General features: G+C 31.2%; 1 protein-coding gene across 1 annotated transcript in view; it reads right to left on the bottom strand.

Annotated features, from left to right (window-relative positions):
• The window catches only part of LOC142326651 (uncharacterized), a 108,610-nt gene that overhangs the window by 54,758 nt on the left and 34,167 nt on the right, over positions 1–19,685 (bottom strand). The window lies entirely within an intron of this gene.

Raw genomic sequence — 19,685 nt, 5'->3', positions numbered from 1 at the left:
CTTTTAGTTCATTACTCTTCTGATATTGTCGCACAATATTCTTGCCAAGTCGGAGCTGATCGTCATTTCGTTTATTTGTTTTTTGTTGGCGATCGTTTAATCGTTCTTTGATTTCATATAATTCGTTATATTATACTTAAAAATTTACGGGCGATGTACTGTATATAGATATTTTGAAATAAAATTAATAGAAAAATGAAGAACGGCAAAGTTAAGATCGTCCAAGGTGAAACGATAATCGACAGAAAAATATCATTATCGGCCATAATGATGCACCGTAACGAAAACTAACAGAAAATTTTGAAGAAATGAAGCTTCAGTACATCGGTAACAAACACGCGGATGAAAAATCGCTCGATCAGGAGAGAGAGTTAATAGATACTAGGTCGATAAGGGGAAAAGCACAGATCAGGAATATTCTAACATCAGGGTATGGAGTAGGGAAAATTAGTAATCTCAGTTAATTTTTAAAATTTCAAAATACGATTTTGAGTTCTAAAAATTCAAAAAATAAACGATATATGGGATGTATCTTATTTAGAAAAAGGAGGGCTAAGAGAGTAGGATAATCGACTGTATGAATAATATGTAACTGATATTTTATGCGACTGGAATAGTATCAACAAAAATTAGAATAAGGAAAAACAAGTTTTTTTTTGTCTTCAGTCATTTGACTCGTTTGATGCAGCTCTCCAAGATTCCCTATCTAGTCTAGTGCTAACAAAAAGTAATGGAAATATTTATGTTCATTTGAAATAATATCGATCGAGAAATAAATTGTGAAGATTTTATTATTTAATCTAGCGATACAAATAAGAATTGTAAATATGTTTCTTTAGATGTTAATGAAAATTTAATTAAACGGATATAACAGAGATGCAGTATTTATTGTCAAGTGTGCCGCAAAAGGAAAAAATAAAAATTATTAGATTTTGTGGTCAAGGACACACGTCGCAGACAGCAACGTCGCCAGCAGAGTTGTCGATTTCGCAATACCGGGCTAGAATTTGTCAACAAATATAATAAACGTTGTAATACGAGTACGTTGTGCAGTGTAAATGTTTTGTTATCGATAAATCATTGCGCTAAGCTCTTTACAAGATTAAAGTATCTAAATATTTTATTTAATTCTGACTTACTGTTCGCGGCTGTTTCTGTGTTGTCGGAATGTAATAAAAAAAGGTAAAATTAGATTTTATTATTTTTGTATTTGCAAATATAATGTGTGTTCGATGCAGAGCGTAATATTTTCAGTTTAGTCTTCTGTTCTTGTAGCGTAAATGTTATTTACCGTATTGTTTTCCTTTATTATAGTTGACGCGTAAACTCTTCTTGCGATTCTGGTATATAATTATAAATTTAACAAACTTTAAATAGCGTTTATGCGACTTATTATTTTTTATTTTATCTTACGTAACCGCTACCCGATCAGACCATTAGGAAACGATAACGAAAAGACTTTAAGGAATAGGAACGTATCTCATCGACCCCAATAATAGTAAAATTTTATATAGAAATAACCCACTACTTTACGCAAGAAAGAGTTGCAGGAATCCAGATTTTTAGACGTTAGCGAATTAAATTTTTATAAGGCTCGTATTTTTGTATTGTATTGTAATCAGCAGCTCCCGGGTATATTTGGGGGAAGGAGGAGTTAGTATTTAGCATATGCAAGCGTACTCCTGGAATAGTAGTAATTCTAACAGATATTAAGTTAAAGTCTAGGTTTTTTATTTTTATATAATTCTTGCACTAACTACGTAGCAATGACTGAGATGCGCAGAGCAGCATGGCGCATCACGTGTCCCATCTGCACCAATAGCAACAGAGTAGGGAAGCGCAGCTGGCCTGGCAGCACACACGCACACACACACACACACACACTTAACGAGAAAGATGGCGTCATCGAAGTAGCTATACGTCATTTATTATAAACATTTAAATGGCTATTAAAAATTAATATTAAAATTAAAAACCGTAAAATTCTACAATAAATCACAGAATCGTCCTAAAATTGATCAAATCACTTGAAAATGTTCACAAAAATATACTCTATGTCCTAATCAACTAATCAAGTAAATATTTAATTAATAAATATTTAATAAAAACAGAAAACTGAGGGACGCGAAAACACGTGGTTTTAATACGGCCCTCTTACCTAAAATATATCCTTCTTTACACGTGAAAAAGATATTGTTTTAAACGGTTAATTACTTAAGAGTTAAAAACTACATGAAGTTAATAAACGAACCCGTAATTTAAATGTAAATCGGAAAAACAAATAAAATAAATTCGCGTGATGTACACATTATTAAATATATAATCAACTTTTTAATTTAACCCTTAACTGGGCCCGCAAAGGGTAATCTTACCCACGAGTGCGTGGGGTCGCTTTCTTTCATTAATTAAAATTTTATTGGGGGCTATAACTCTGGAACCGATGAAAACAAGTACCGCTTACGATATATGGTAGAAAACCTCTCGATCAGAGCTTATTACTGCATTCAAGAAAAAGTCCAAAATCCAATTTTTTTAAATATTGGCTTTTTTTTACGCTTTTGGTTCATCCGATTCTAATCAAAAGGGGAGGTACACAACTAGATCTGTTACAACAGTTTTAAATCCAACATTCTACGGCTAATCGTTTTTGAGCTACGCGAGGTAATTACGTACGCAGCACATACATATGTACAGACGTCACCAGAAACAAATCAAAATGGATATTTCCGTTGAAATCTGAATACCGAAATTATTCGCGATTACAATACTTCCTTTTACGTAAAAATAAAAGTTGTAAATTATAAGTAAAAAATAACTAAAACCCTTAAAGGAATATATCTTATCCATCTTAATAACGGTAAAATTATATAAACAAATAACTCACAGTATGCGATGAAAGTCGCGGGCATCCAAAACGATAATGAACTAAGTTTTGAAGACTCGACGCACAGCATTTTTCAAAAAATAACATTTCAATGGATATAAAATTTATTTTATTACGCAAAAATAACAAAAAAACTTAAAATATGAATCCGATTTACCTATCTTTAAATAATAATCGCAATCTTGACGGGTAATTTACAAATAATATCTAAGTTTTCATCTAAACTATTACTTACAACCAGCTCGAACAATATTTATCGTTAAAATTACGGCTTGTAAACATTACAATTACTTTCTATTTTAACTTTAACTTCATTGTAATTACGGCAGCTATCCTATTAATTTTGTCCGTAATTCAAACATAATTTTTTTTCCGAATTTAGAAATAATTGCAAATAAAATTACTATTACTCGCAGACGACAATAAACCGATGAAAACGTTACTAATATGACACGATGGTGGATAAATTGAGAAAATGAAGACGGAAATGATCATAATTTTATAAGGAATACGTTACCGTTCGTAATTTCAAAGAAAAATTTGTTGTTTAATTGAAATCCATCCAAATCGTTTTCGGTAAACCGACCGGGTGTTGCGTGCTGAACGGATTTTGATGTCGGTTTTGCTTGCATTGTTTTATAAAGGTGTGATATTTGTTTGATACGTTTACGACCGTCGCCTATCAGTTTTACGTACCTGTAGTTTACAGAAATAAAAATTAATTTTTTATACTGTATTCATTTCTCTGTACAGCGTTTAAAAAACAGCTGTCAAAAATGGGAAAATAGAATACGGGTAGAGTTGAAATTTAATAAAAATAAAATGTTGATACCAGTATTTTTAATAATATTAATTTTTTTTTCTCTTTCCGTAGGGGGAGGAAAAAGCTCTGCCAGCCGCCGTCAGGCCAGCACTAATGGCAGTGCGGGGTTCTCCCCCGCTAAAAAAACCTGCCCCCCTATCGTGCAGGGTCCGGATCTAAGCCATATGATATGTACAGTCCCTGCATGATCACACAGGCACTCTACTATCCGAATCCGTATGACCGGAAGGCGTCCCCAGGGGGCGATCGAGGAGCGACGACTCCCGAAAACATCTATGTCAAGACAGGAGCCGGGTAAATTCGTAGCCTGTGTTCCCGTGCTTTCGCTCCACCCAGTTCCTGACGTCGCTTAATAATATTCTCAGTATGTACTGTTTTGATACGGCGTAAACAGTTAAATATGTAACGTTAGAATTATAAGTAAATATGAAAAAATTAAGTAATTTCAGCGATTAACATTTCTAGACCGATAACGGAAAAGTCTACTTCGTCGAAATAAAGTTCAAATATAATTTAGGCAGACCAACAGGTCCTTTCGCCAACCGCGCGAGAAACCGAAAAAAGGATATTTTTATCCCTTTATAGGGGATTGAATAATACCGGAAAATATGTTCGCTAGGAAACATTTCTGCCCTTTGAATAAAATTTTGAGATATAGGACCTTAAGGTCCATATCTCCTTGCCTGCTACACCTATCGTGACAAATTAATCGCCGTCACGTACAAAAAATCATCGTGCCGATTTCATCCAAATCGGTCCATCCGATCGAGAGATACCCGGTTTCTGGAATTCTTCATCGCTGAAATCGTGTCGTTTGGTTAGAAACAGACATGAACGGTAGCGGTTCGTAGCTAAATTTAACGAGGTTGATTTTCTTAGCCTTTTCAAGGCCGCGGTTAAAGTTTTGTGTAAAATAAAAGAACCGAAAACAAGAATGAATCGATAGCAGAAAGCAGGATAATAATCTAATTCTACACTTTATTAGATTCAAGAATACGGCCCACCGTTTCTAAGCATATTACGCTTAAAAGGCCTATTCGGTTTAATCGAATTTTTTTTTTTGTCTTCAGTCATTTGACTGGTGGTCGCTGGACGAACTAATGTATTGTTATTAAAAAATTGTGATTGATTTAAGCCGATAATTAGTAAATTAAAATTTTTAGTTTAACCTTTTATTTATATTATTTGTATATCCTGTCTGTATATAGGGTTTTTTCATTTTCAACGCAAAAAGTAAAATTTCTATAAAATAAAAAATACGTCTAATATCAACCAATCGTGTTCTATTTCGAAGCTTACAATGTTACATTATGTCCAAAAATCAATATCAATCGTATGGCCTCCACGGCTTTGCATGACATAACCAAAGTCTATATCAAAATTTTGCATAATTCGTTCACTAAATCAGATTGAATTCCATAAATAATAAAACGAATATTTGCTTTGAAATCATCAAATGTTAGTGGTTTTTGCTATAGACTTGCTACAAAACAACCCCCACAAAAATAACTCTAAAGTAGTCAAATGAATGCTTCATATATAAAAGTAATCTGACCGAATTTGGTCAAAATCGGTCCAGTAGTTTTGGAGATATAAAGTAATTTAGGGGCCGACCCCAAACACATCCGAAAAATTTACATCCAGCTTTTTGGTTTATTCGGTTCCTTAGGTATCAAAACGTCAAGATCCAGTGAAAACCGCGTATTCCCAAATCGGACCGATTACAATACTTTCTCTTCTATACCTATAGCGCTATCTAAACGGGAAAGTAAAAATGGAGATGTATATGATTTGTTAGATTTCTTTGAAAAAACAATATCATAGATTTTCCTGACGGTGTGGTAGCATCTCTGCCTTTCACCTACAGGTTCCGGGTTTTAATTAAGCGCTAAGTTTTTTTAACACAGTGTTTGTCAGTCAGATCTTGTGATAACGGCCTTAAAAGCGGTGTAAACGCTTCCTGCTGGCGCGTTAAAATATCGACTTTTTTGAAATATAAATTTTCCTTTGTTATTTATTAATTAGCTTTTATCTCGATTAATTTTGAATTATTACTCTTCCATTTTATATGAGAATAAAGTTAACGCGTCAAATTAAAACAGATAAACACGCAGGGTCAGCCCTAGCGTTTTTGCCGCCGTAGGCAAACCCCAAAAATTCCGCCCCCAAGCTTAAAAAAAATTAAAAAAACAGACTTATAAAAAAAAACCATGTTAGCCAGAAAAATGGCATATAACTGAATTAAGACAATAATACTAATACGATTTACGGAAAATTGTTTTATCGAGAAAAAAAATTACTTTTTTAACGAGTTTACAACTAAAACTAGTACCTACTATTTTCAGAGATAATTTAAATATACTTTTTAAAAAATAAACAAAACTACTAATAAATAGTAAATAACATTATTGTCTAGATAAAAGTAATCGAAATATATTTTTATGAGTTGTGTTTATTTTTTTACTAAAAAATAAATTTTGCCGCCGTAGGTAGTCGCCTACCTTGCCTAACGTGAAAAAATAAAATTTTACCGTTTATCGAAAAACAAACAGAATTTTTCCAAACATAGTTTACAGAAATATACGAAGAAAAAAACAACTTTTTTCAGAACATTGATACGTTTGCTAACGTAGTGGTATTACAAATATTGCAATTGAAAATAACTCATTGTTTGAAAATCTACTTAGATATACGCTGTCACTAATTTAAGTATAAATTAAATTGTAGTCTCTGTTCTACATTTCACTGTATCACCGACTTGGACGTGCATAAATCAACAAACAAAAACACAAAACAGAATAAACCTTTGTAACCATTCTCGTGGAAACTGAATTCTTACATAAAGTTACCGACCCGCCGTGCAAATCCTAACTTTAAACTTTAAATATGAAAAAGTTTGTACGATCCACTTCTCAATAAGAAATAACATTGCTAATTGCATAAATATTATTCCCATTAATAGTAACATTTCTGTAGTACATTATGTAAAATGTTTGGACCGTCTAATTAAGTAGCAAATTTTCATGAGACGACTAAACCGATTTCATTACAGCGAGTCAAATCACACTGTGTTTCTTTCAAGCGTTTTAATGAAATGCTAACCTTGCATCATCGTTATCATTTATTACGTTTATGAATGAATACCCTATCTAAAATAAAATACTATGTTTTGTGATTATTTGAAAAAGTAAAAAAAAAAATACTAAAATGTACAATTTTATTTTATTTATTGTAAATATATTATTTACGCTATATTTTAAAAAAAATTCAGATTAAGTTTAAAACGATATGTTTAATGATAAATTAATAAAATATTTTTTTATAGTAGTAAATGTTTTAATAAATAAAAAAGTTGTTCAATAGCCGATGATAAATACAATTGGTAAAATTGTATCGATATACGCTGAAAGAGGACTATTTTGTAAAGAGGAATTTTAGAGGTAATAATTTTTTCGTTTCATTTTTTTTAGTAGCTGGACACATAAGAGATTTGTCAGTCGGTGACTAATGCGACGATGTTGTGGGGGTGAGAGAGGGGTTACAAAGGCAGGTGGCTTCCTTCGCTGTGATTGGCTACCGTAGGCCAGTACTACATCACGCGATACAATTTAAATACAACCGTGTAACGGTCAATATTGCTATGCGGGAAACATTGTTAGTAGTCCTATTTCTTATGTAGACATTCGGTATAATTAAATTAAATTAAGATTAGTCTATTATTTTATACTAATAACATTTTATAAAAATTATAATTAATCTCCTTTAATTTTAATAAACATATTAAAAATATTACGATAGTTTATCCGTTTTGTAAAGTAAAATTTTAATATTAAATAATAACAGATAAATTTTTCCGGTTTTATTTACAATACGACCTCGTAATATCCTACACGTATATTTTAAGGAATATGAGGTTGATGAAATTAATGAGATATTTAAAAATTAAGCCAAATTCTTAAACTATATCTTACTACATTAAACTATATCGACTGGTCGGCCAGTTTTTAATACGATAGAATGTTATAAACTAATTTATAAAATGAAATAAAGCATTAAAGGATAAAAAAAGTAATCGGTAAAACTTGTAATTAACTCGATTAAATTTAAGGTTCTAATACATAGAAGTAAGACGGCCAGATAAATACAACATTGCGTTAGACGCTATAAAAAACCTACATTCCTACATTTATGTAATCCTTTTATGTTTATAACTACAAAAAATATAATGTTATTTAATACTTCAACAAGCATCGAGACAACTAAATAGTGTGCCGACTGACCTCGTTAGGTGGGATCTTTCGTCCGGAAGGTCAGGGTTCGAATCTCAGGCGCGGTTGGAATTTTTAATTTAATTTAATATAATGTATATTATAGAATCGTTGAATTATTTATCAAAATATGAGTTTATATTGTAGCGTGTAAAGCATGTGTTTATTGAAGGCTGTTCTAACGCTCTACGATTAGTCTGTCGGCGAGAAACCGGCGACAGAAGGGCGGTGTTGTCTCCATAATAAAGCGGCTACCAACGGTTAATAATCGTCGCATATTATGTTTGTTAATTCTTCTTATATATATTAATATCTAATACGTTTTTTTATTTTTTTATTTGAATCGACAATATACCGACATCCAGTTCATTTACTTTTATTTTTAAATTTTAATAAAACGTATAAAAAAGCCAATTCTGACCGGAATTCGAACCCGGTAGTACCTAGTACTACATTTTAACTACAGTAAAAAATTTTTTTTTTTTTTTTTTTTTTTTTACTGTTTACGCTCGTAAATACAAGTAATAACATTATAATTTATCACTCTGCTAACATTTAAATATTTTAAAATGTGAGATTTAATATTTCACTAGCGAATAAAATGAAATACAAAATACTGTAAAAATTTAGTAAGAAAACGTATACTTATTTAGAGAACACAATTATAAAAGTAAGAGTCGCTCTTGGAAAGTAAATGTAACATCACAGTCAGTATCATCACCCCTTGTCTTAAACAGTAGTCTACCTCAGACAGCGCGAGAATTCTCTCGCTCATGCTCTCACTCTCTCTTTGGTGCGTGTGGGTGCCCGCAAATTTTGAGGGGTCGAAAGATCATTTAATTCCTTACTAAAAATGCACTGCAGCAATAATTTCGTTATCGGACCTTCAGCATATTTATACCGATCGTAGTTCTGTTAAATATTATAAGGAATAAATATAGCCAAATCAAACTTAATTTTAATCTGACATATTTTTTATGAACCGTGTACCGATTGTTTGAAATTATTTCATAAAATAAAAAAAATTATATTTCTCACTGCGACAGGAGAGCAATCCCATCTAGATATTTCTAAACGTTCAAGTTCATCGACGCATTGAATTTATAAACTTTATTCAAACTTTTAGTTAAGAAAATATCTTCCCGTAAATGATGTTTTTAAAAACAATAAAAAATATAAACTATAGATTTTATATTTTAATTTATGTAATTATATATACATATACCTACACAAAATGATATAGGAAGAAAGTGAAAAAACTTGGGAACCGATTCCAGAGCTTGAAATTAAGAAGTTCTACAAACTTATGTCCGAAAACAATTTGTTATAGAGTTACGGCTGGCGAATTCGCTAAGGAGAATTAGGAAGAAGCAGTTTCACGTAACTACCCTTTTGAAAACGGAAATGAAGTTCAGTCGTACAAATGACAACTTTACTTCTTTCACCGCAGGGAAGGGTGTATATACCTGTACAACAATTCCAGCCGCGGAGTAATTCGTTGGTTGTGTATACATTAAATAACTGCCGGGTAACCAAGTATCTTACTTGAAATTTACATTGAATTAATCATTCATTATATTGTTGCAATAGTTTCATACTTTTAATTAAGTTCACATTTTTAATTGTATATTAAATATGCTGCCTAGCTAGAACAGACGTAGAACTTACTAATGTTATTTCTTCAACATTTTAAAGGAAATTAAGATTCATACATTAATAATTTTAACAATAATTAAGTTCGTTCATTAACAATTAAGAAAAAAATGACAGATGTTTACATTTAAACAAGCGGACAAATGAATCGTACTTTATTTATGACTAATCATGTCTCTGATAAATATAACAATAAAAAATAATACAATTTATTATTTTTTAATTTCTGAAATTAAAAAAATGATAATAATAAAAAATTTATAAAAGACAATTTTATAAGATGCCAAAAAAATCATATACACCGGGCCCCATAAAATATTATTGGAGGAGACAATCATTAATTTTTAAAGTTTAATTCACTTTTAATAAAATGCCTACAAAGATTTTATGACTTCCAAATTACTTTCCTGTAATCTTTATTTTTATGAAGGAACAGCCTGAGAGTGTAAATGCAGAAAAACGATTTTGTGAGCGGAACAGTCGAGGAATCGATAATTATTTAAATTAACGGGTTGGCCAATTAGCTTTATTTTTGTTACGAGTTAATAATTAATAAATGAATAAAATACAATGAAAAAATTTCAGCCTATAACTAGCCCAAATATAAAACAGAATAATAGCATTTCCTGAATGATGCTGAGGAAACACGTACGACGGAGAGAGTAGTAGCGTCAATGGAAAGTTCTGGGTTTATTCCCAGCAAGATTTGGTATTTCTCATATCCTACAAATCTCGAATGAAGGAGAATGAAGGAGTGATAAGTTAAATGTTAGCACATTACGCCATTATTTACCATCGGCTGTGAAATTACATAACTAATAACTTCGTTATAAATACAAACTTGTTTAAATCTGAGTCTTGGTTAAACAAGCGATTTTTTTTTCAGCATTTTAATAATTATTTTTCTCTCAGATTTCTCACCGCGTTTAAGTCACATAATGTTTGAGGTATGGAGATCCGAATATTAGACAATTTAATAAACATTAATCTCAGATTATGTTTAATTTGAATTATAATTAATTTCTGAATTTTGTTGCAAGAAGATCTCTCTGATAATTCGAGTACTTAAATCAAGCAATGATTTATGTAAATTTTACGGATAAATAAAATATGTAGGTCCGGTTAATCAGGAGATCGGATATATAAGATCAGTGATCATTTTACTAACTGTATTATACAAATTAAAAAATTACCATAAACAAAAACGTTATTTAAGATTTATCAAAGTTCTCTTAGATTTGTCATCGCTTTTAAGTCGCAAAATGTTTGAGATATGGAGGTCCAAATAATCGACGTTTTAATAAACATTAATCTCAGATTATATTTAATTTGAATCACAAATTATTTCTGAATTTTGTTACAAGAAAATCTCTCTGATAATTCGAGTACTTAAATCAAGCAATGATTTATGTAAATTTTACGGATAAATAAAATATGTAGGTCCGGTTAATCAACAGATCGGATATATAAGATCAGTGATCATTTTACTAACTGTATTATACAAATTAAAAAATTAACATAAACAAAAAAGTTATTAAGTATGATTTTTTTAAACTTTTTAACACTACTACATAAACGACAAAATCATTAATAGTACAACCATATTGTTGAATGAGAATTTAAGACTGACTTTTTTTTTTTTTTTCATCTTCCTTACTGGTTGCAAGATTTATTATGTAAAGGTATTGAATAAGTCAAACGCAACGGAGTAAAATAAGAGATGCCGATTTTGGCGGGTGAAGAGTCAACAGGGAAGAAAAAAATCAGTATAAATGGCAACATAGCATTTGTCAATCACAAAATGTTAGAATTGTTTCATATACAAGCTCCCTCCCTATTAAGAATAGTAACCGAAGCGCGCGCGCACAATTTTAATTATATATAAATACTGAAATATACTGTTCTATATAAATATAATTTTTTTTTCTCACTCAAAATTTGTTATAGCAAAACCTTTGTAATTACAAAAATTAAATCAGATAAAATTTTCAAATTTTTGAGAGAGAGCACTATTTAAAAAATACACTATTCAAAAAATATCACTATTTACAAATATTCACTATTTCCTTCGCTATTTAAAAATATTTTCTTGAGTGACAGAACAATGATAAGTTCGTCAAACTACCTATCCTCTTAAATCTATTCATTTATGAATATTTAACGACACGAATGAGATCGGTGAACAAACGGTAAGCTACTTGGGAATCGAACTAAGGAGCTCCAGTAAATCAGAGTATATTTTTGATAACGATACCGATGCAAATTTTTTCTTGCGTAGCACGTTTCATTCTCGTTACCCGACTTAAAACTTGTTAATATATCTAAAATGAAATATTAAATTCGATACTTAAAAACTCTCTTTTTCCTCGTGAAATACATTTTGCTTATATGAGACAGTTAATTTGATACACAATATATTTTACTTTCCTTCTTAATTAATGGTCGAATAACCTAATATATAACGTGATTCGTTTTATTTATTTTTTCGTCACAGTTTCACTGCTATTTAGATACATTATTAAGATAAATAATTATTAATTTATTTCGTAAAAATAAACAAGTGTAAACTGGATTCTAACATTTTTAATTAATAAATATTTTTAAAATGGAATATTGAGTAGATACTAATTTAGTAAATACAATGACAGTAATTGTGTGTAAATAACGAACAGAATAAAGACGGTTTATCGGGTGTTACATCGCACTCAATAATCTCAAAGGGGAGGTTTAATAAAATATTTTGTGTATGTGTTTATGTGAAATTTTATTTAAGGTGTATTTACATTATACTGAAGTGCTTTCTTGTTCAGTAATTCTAATCTTTATACGAAAGAATTTTTGTTAAAAATATTGCTTAATTTACTCGTATTTTATTTGAATAATATAAACAAAGAATAAAATAACTGCAAATAATTGTTTAAAAAATTCTAATATTAGAAAAGCAAATAAAACTTACCTTAATCAGTAATAAGGAATATACCAATAGAGATGTACAATGGATGCGTTGATTAGGTTATGTTAAAGAACACTGTTGGCTAGAGGCTTTAAAGGTACGGTGAATTGAGTAATTATATCCGACAGTTTCCCGCCAATAATGCAAGACTAAACAACTGCCTGTATTTCTTTAGTTTACCATCATGACGTTTGTCTTCCTCCCCCCCCCCTTCTCTAACGACCATCGCCCGTAAGACACAACAACCACACTTTTAAACAACAAAATTATTCCATCTAAAATTTAGTTCGCAAACTGCTTCTTTCACCCTCAATTTTTTTAACTAGACCATCCATTATGCGTTGTCTAATACTAAATTACTGTTGTTATTTTTAAAATTTATTATCAATCTTGCGGAACTTATATTAATGAGAATAAATTTTCACTTACACTATAAATGTACGTATTACTCTAACAGCCAACCAGACACAAAGGGGTTATAATGAGATTTTCACTTATTATTTAATTACACCTAATTATCAGTTTATATAAGTAATCAAATACATGTAAATACGGACCCTCACCCACGCGTACATTTTTTATTATTAACTATTACTGTGTTTGTCTAAATATGAAATCAGGGATTAAAAAAAAATAGTATTATTTTTTTTAGATGTAACGTGACCTGCTAGACTAAATGTTCCGGATTCGTTACTCGGTTAGGATGTGGAAAATTTATAATAGCGCATTCTCTAATTACTTTAATAGTTATCAGCTCAAAAAGAAAAATAACAAAGCCATATCTGTTATGACAGATTATAAAAACTACAAATGGTACGTAAAGAGGTAATGATTAGTATTATATCTAAATTTCAAAGTTATCATATCTAGCCGATTTCGGTACTTTACTGTTAAGCCCGTCTGCAATATCAAAATCAAATGGATATTGTACACCCACAGATCTATTTATTAATACACTTTATTACACGTGTAAATCCTAATTTAATTTTATTTAGATCTTTTAAAATATATTTCGTCGTTCTTAAATAATACTTGGCTCTCGATGAATGAAACAATCCAAAAAATAAACTGAAAGTTCATTAAATAATATGGAATTAGATTTAGTCGGATTTCGGATTTTGTAATCTATTTTGTCATCTCCGTAACAGAAAAACCGAATGATATACTGAGGGTTTTGGGTCCGATTCTTGGCTTGAACGATAGCTGACATGTTTAATGTTTTTCTGGGTATTATCAATTAAAAAAAACGTTACCCTTAGGCTGAAAATCTAAGAGTATTTCTCAGCTTGGCGAAAGTTCGTAGCGTATTATGCTTATCCGGCTATCAGTTTTATTCATCACATTAAGACCGTGTAAATGAAAATAAAAAAAGTTAAAAAAATTCAATAAAGTCGAATTCGAACCGATGTGCCTTCCCCTTGTAAGATCCAAATATTTCATTAATTAAAATTTATTTTGGCTATAATTCTGGAACCGATGAAAATAAATATCACTTATGACATATCGTTGAAAATCTCTCATCGAGGGCTTATTACTGCAGTTAAGAAAAATTTTTAAATTCAAATTTTTTTGGACTTTATTGGTTCAGTCGATTGCAATCAAAAGGAGAGGTGCACAACTAGATGTTACAACAGTCCTAAATCCAAAATTTCAACATCCTATGGCTAATCGTATTTGATTTATGCGAGATACATACATATGTACGTACAGACGTCACGCCGAACTAGTCAAAATGGATATTTCTGTTGAAATTTGAAAACAGGAATTTTTCGTGATCACAATACTTTCTTTATTTCGTACAAGGAAGTAAAAAAGCCTAACAATTTAAATAAAAAGATGGCTTCTTAACAAAGATAGAGTGAAAAAAAAAATTACTAACTGATAACTTTGCTCATAATTTTGATTGTGAGAGGGAGTGTACGAAGAAATGGCACAAGATAGCGTTAGTTGCTATGAGTGCATTCGACCTCTCCTCCTTCGACTTGGTTCGTCAAAACAACTGGTGTGTCAAACTATTTGCTACGTTGATAAAAAATTATATTTGATTATAATATTATTAGCTCCTTTCATTATATACGGCGATTATAGTGAAAATAAACAAAACTTATATAGCATATTATGTGATATTTTCTTTCTGATAACTTATTAATCTAATGTAAGTGTTATTTACGATTAACGTTGTCAAATACAGTAATAATATGTATTTCTTTACGATATGTAGTACCGTGTTTAAAACCGTATCAAATTTTGTTTACTATCAAATTTTATGTGAATCTAAACGACGAATTCCACATGTAACTAGGTAAGTTCTTTGAATACTTCCTTTTACGTAAAAATAAAAGTTGTAAATTATAAGTAAAAAATAACTAAAACACTTTAAGGAATATATCTTATCGATCCTAATAACGGTAAAATTATATAAATAAATAACCCACAGTATGCGATAAAAGTCGCGGGCATCCAAAATTATATAATGAACTAAGTTTTGATTAGTCTCGACGCACAGAATTTTATATAAGTTTAAAAACATTAGAATTAGATAAAATTAATTTGTCACCTGTTAAAAAGAAAAAAAAATTATTACTAGTGAAATATCTATTAGAATTTTGTTATCGCTTGTAATTTTAGTAATCGTTAATTGTGTAATGTAATGTAGAATATTTAAATAAAGATCACTCGCTACCAGAAGAACGTTTATTATTATTTATTAAAAAAATGTATTTTCAACGGAAAATGTTAACACACTTAAAAAGCGCGTAACATTTTTTAATAATAAATAATAGAATCCGTATTTATAATTTTTCAGATTTTTCTTTCAGCGGTAAATCTATTGGTTCTCTGATGTGTGTAATTTTCACGCGAATAAATAACAACCGACTTCGATTTTTCAAAAGGGGTGAAGGAAGGTAAAGAAAAAAAAAATTGCCCCTGCCTCCGGTTAATTTACTAAAAAAACATAAATAAAAATAATAAATTTAACGAGATACGATGTACTGCCATCTCCAAGATTAAAAGAACCGAGCCAGGTTGAAACATAAAGTTCGATTGTTTTATAAATATTTCCGTTTGATATGCAGATTTCTTTAATTTCTAAGGCGCTATAAACATTTTATAAAAACTCGGAATTCGCAAGCAAAGAAATCTACTTTTTTGCACCGCTCAAATTTATTCGTTATTACGGGCAATTTTTCTTGAAATAGATAAAAACAAATTACGCCTTCCAAAAATTTACTAAGTATTTTTCAAAAAATAACATTTCAATGGATATAAAATTTATTTTATTACGCAAAAATAACAAAAAAACTTAAAATATGAATCCGATTTACCTATCTTTAAATAATAATCGCAATCTTGACGGGTAATTTACAAATAATATCTAATTTTTCATCTAAACTATTACTTACAACCAGCTCGAACAATATTTATCGTTAAAATTACGGCTTGTAAACATTACAATTACTTTCTATTTTAACTTTAACTTCATTGTAATTACGGCAGCTATCCTATTAATTTTGCCCGTAATTCAAACATAATTTTTTTTCCGAATTTAGAAATAATTGCAAATAAAATTACTCTTTACTCGCAGACGATAATAAACCGATGAAAACGTTACTAATATGACACGATGGTGGATAAATTGAGAAAATGAAGACGGAAATGATCATAATTTTATAAGGAATACGTTACCGTTCGTAATTTCAAAGGTTAAAATTTTTTTTGTTTAATTGAAATCCATCCAAATCGTTTTCGGTAAACCGACCGGGTGTTGCGTGCTGAACGGATTTTGATGTCGGTTTTGCTTGCATTGTTTTATAAAGGTGTGATATTTGTTTGATACGTTTACGACCGTCGCCTATCAGTTTTACGTACCTGTAGTTTACAGAAATAAAAATTAATTTTTTATACTGTATTCATTTCTCTGTACAGCGTTTAAAAAACAGCTGTCGAAAATGGGAAAATAGAATACGGGTAGAGTTGAAATTTAATAAAAATAAAATGTTGATACCAGTATTTTTAATAATATTAATTTTTTTTTCTCTTTCCGTAGGGGGAGGAAAAAGCTCTGCCAGCCGCCGTCAGGCCAGCACTAATGGCAGTGCGGGGTTCTCCCCCGCTAAAAAAACCTGCCCCCCTATCGTGCAGGGTCCGGATCTAAGCCATATGATATGTACAGTCCCTGCATGATCACACAGGCACTCTACTATCCGAATCCGTATGACCGGAAGGCGTCCCCAGGGGGCGATCGAGGAGCGACGACTCCCGAAAACATCTATGTCCAGACAGGAGCCGGGTAAATTCGTAGCCTGTGTTCCCGCGCTTTCGCTCCACCCAGTTCCTGACGTCGCTTAATAATATTCTCAGTATGTACTGTTTTGATACGGCGTAAACAGTTAAATATGTAACGTTAGAATTATAAGTAAATATGAAAAAATTAAGTAATTTCAGCGATTAACATTTCTAGACCGATAACGGAAAAGTCTACTTCGTCGAAATAAAGTTCAAATATAATTTAGGCAGACCAACAGGTCCTTTCGCCAACCGCGCGAGAAACCGAAAAAAGGATATTTTTATCCCTTTATAGGGGATTGAATAATACCGGAAAATATGTTCGCTGGGAAACATTTCTGCCCTTTGAATAAAATTTTGAGATACAGGACCCTTAAGGTCCATATCTCCTTGCCTGCTACACCTATCGTGACAAATTAATCGCCGTCACGTACAAAAAATCATCGTGCCGATTTCATCCAAATCGGTCCATCCGATCGAGAGATACCCGGTTTCTGGAATTCTTCATCGCTGAAATCGTGTCGTTTGGTTAGAAACAGACATGAACGGTAGCGGTTCGTAGCTAAATTTAACGAGGTTGATTTTCTTAGCCTTTTCAAGGCCGCGGTTAAAGTTTTCTGTAAAATAAAAGAACCGAAAACAAGAATGAATCGATAGCAGAAAGCAGGATAATAATCTAATTCTACACTTTATTAGATTCAAGAATACGGCCCACCGTTTCTAAGCATATTACGCTTAAAAGGCCTATTCGGTTTAATCGAATTTTTTTTTTGTCTTCAGTCATTTGACTGGTTTGATGCAGCTCTCCAAGATTCCCTATCTAGTGCTAGTCGTTTCATTTCAGTATACCCTCTACATCCTACATCCCCAACAATTTGTTTTACATACTCCAAACGTGGCCTGCCTACACAATTTTTTCCTTCTACCTGTCCTTCCAATATTAAAGCGACTATTCCAGGATGCCTTAGTATGTGGCCTATAAGTCTGTCTCTTCTTTTAACTATATTTTTCCAAATGCTACTTTCTTCATCTATTTGCCGCAATACCTCTTCATTTGTCACTTTATCCACCCATCTGATTTTTAACATTTTCCTATAGCACCACATTTCAAAAGCTTCTAATCTTTTCTTCTCAGATACTCCGATTGTCCCAGTTTCACTTCCATAATTAATCGAATAAATAATAAAATGTCAACCGATAATATTTTTTTAGTAATATTAGGCGATAAAATCTCCGCTTAAAAACACTATACTCCAACGGCGGTTAATTTCAATTTCTATGTACGCAGAAACAAATACGTTATTAGTTTTTACTAATTACCTTCTCTTTAGGTAATTTACCTTGATTTGGCGATCAAAGAGTCCTTGCTTTCAGCAGTCTTCTGATCGCTACTGAAAAGACAAATAAACACTTTCGTATTCCTTCCGCAGATGATCGAAGTAGAGAAGCGAACGAAAAAGGAAGTTTCCGTAAACACGTGGCGTAAAAGAAAACTATTTTCCGCCGGCACGCCAGGGTGGGCTCTGCGGGAGCGACAGTGCTTTCTCTTCCTGGCAGTTTCCTATGTGCGCATGCGCACAACAGCTAAACACCACGCCGCTGGAACTGTGAAGCGCACAATTCCGTACAAAGATTTTCGTATCTTTTTCATAAACTGGGGGATGGCTACTGACATTAAGCTTAAGGATTAATAAAAATAACCGATTATTGGGGATTTTTCTTAAGCCAGAAATGCAACACTTGCTTATCGCATTCCAATCACACGGGTAGGCAGCTAGACGGCGTTCCAAGAATCTTCAAAAGGTTTTCAAGCTCTTTTGCCAGGGTAGTTCTAGAAAAGCGGATGAACTAAAAAGAAAAGCGCTACGTCGTTTTTAGTAATAAAAAATTACGCGTATAGAATTTTATTTCGAAAATACAAGTACATCGTTAAATTGTTAATTACATTTTTTTTTAATTTCGGTGCTCCTTTGATCAGCCAAAGAAACATAGTTTTTTTGTAATTTTTTTATTTCGCGTCGTTTATTATTGTATGTAATGAATGAAATGAAATGGTAATCGCATAAAAATACCGAACCCAAGTTCAGAATCGAACACAGGAACATCAGACGATTGTTATAGAACCCGACAACTAATGTGATTTTTTTTTTCTCTTAGATTCATTTAAAAAATCGTAACGAAAAATTTCAGTCTACATATTAATTGTTGGATTTACATTTAATTTACACCATTATGTAAGTTATTTGAAGACACAATTAGTTTATCCTGGATAATCTCAAGATTTTTTTTTTAACCTCAGATTTTTATTCCTTCTTAAACACATAATTAACTAGATGAATCACGGCTAATAAGAATCGCTAAATTCGTGCCTGGAATCAAACCAGAACCTTCGACATGTTAGCAGGTTGTTTGATCCAGTCGACCTACTAAACCGATTTTTTTATGCCTTATAATACACTTTAAAAGGAAAATTCAATTAAAAGATTATCGGTAAATATTTTTTAAATGTTACGAATAGAATTTAAAATATTTTAACGCTCGTTCCGAATATTTTCAAGTAAAAATTAATCTTCGTGTAATAGACGGTAAGCTATTTAGGAGTCGATCATTTATTTTGTAAAAATAAACTAGTGTAAACTGATTTCTAACATTTTTAATCTAATAAATATTTAAAAAATGGAATATTTGAGTAGACACTAATTTAGTAATTACAATGACATGTAGTTTTTTTATCGTGTTTATGTGGGTGTAATATCGCACTTAATAAAATCTTCGGTGTCTGAAATTTTATTTAACTTAGCTGTTCATTTACAGTAC

The sequence above is a fragment of the Lycorma delicatula genome, chromosome 6 (assembly GCF_047948215.1).
Source record: "Lycorma delicatula isolate Av1 chromosome 6, ASM4794821v1, whole genome shotgun sequence".
NCBI lineage: Eukaryota > Metazoa > Arthropoda > Insecta > Hemiptera > Fulgoridae > Lycorma > Lycorma delicatula.
Note: the sequence above shows the minus strand (reverse complement) of the source record. Positions and strands in the feature narration are given on the sequence as shown.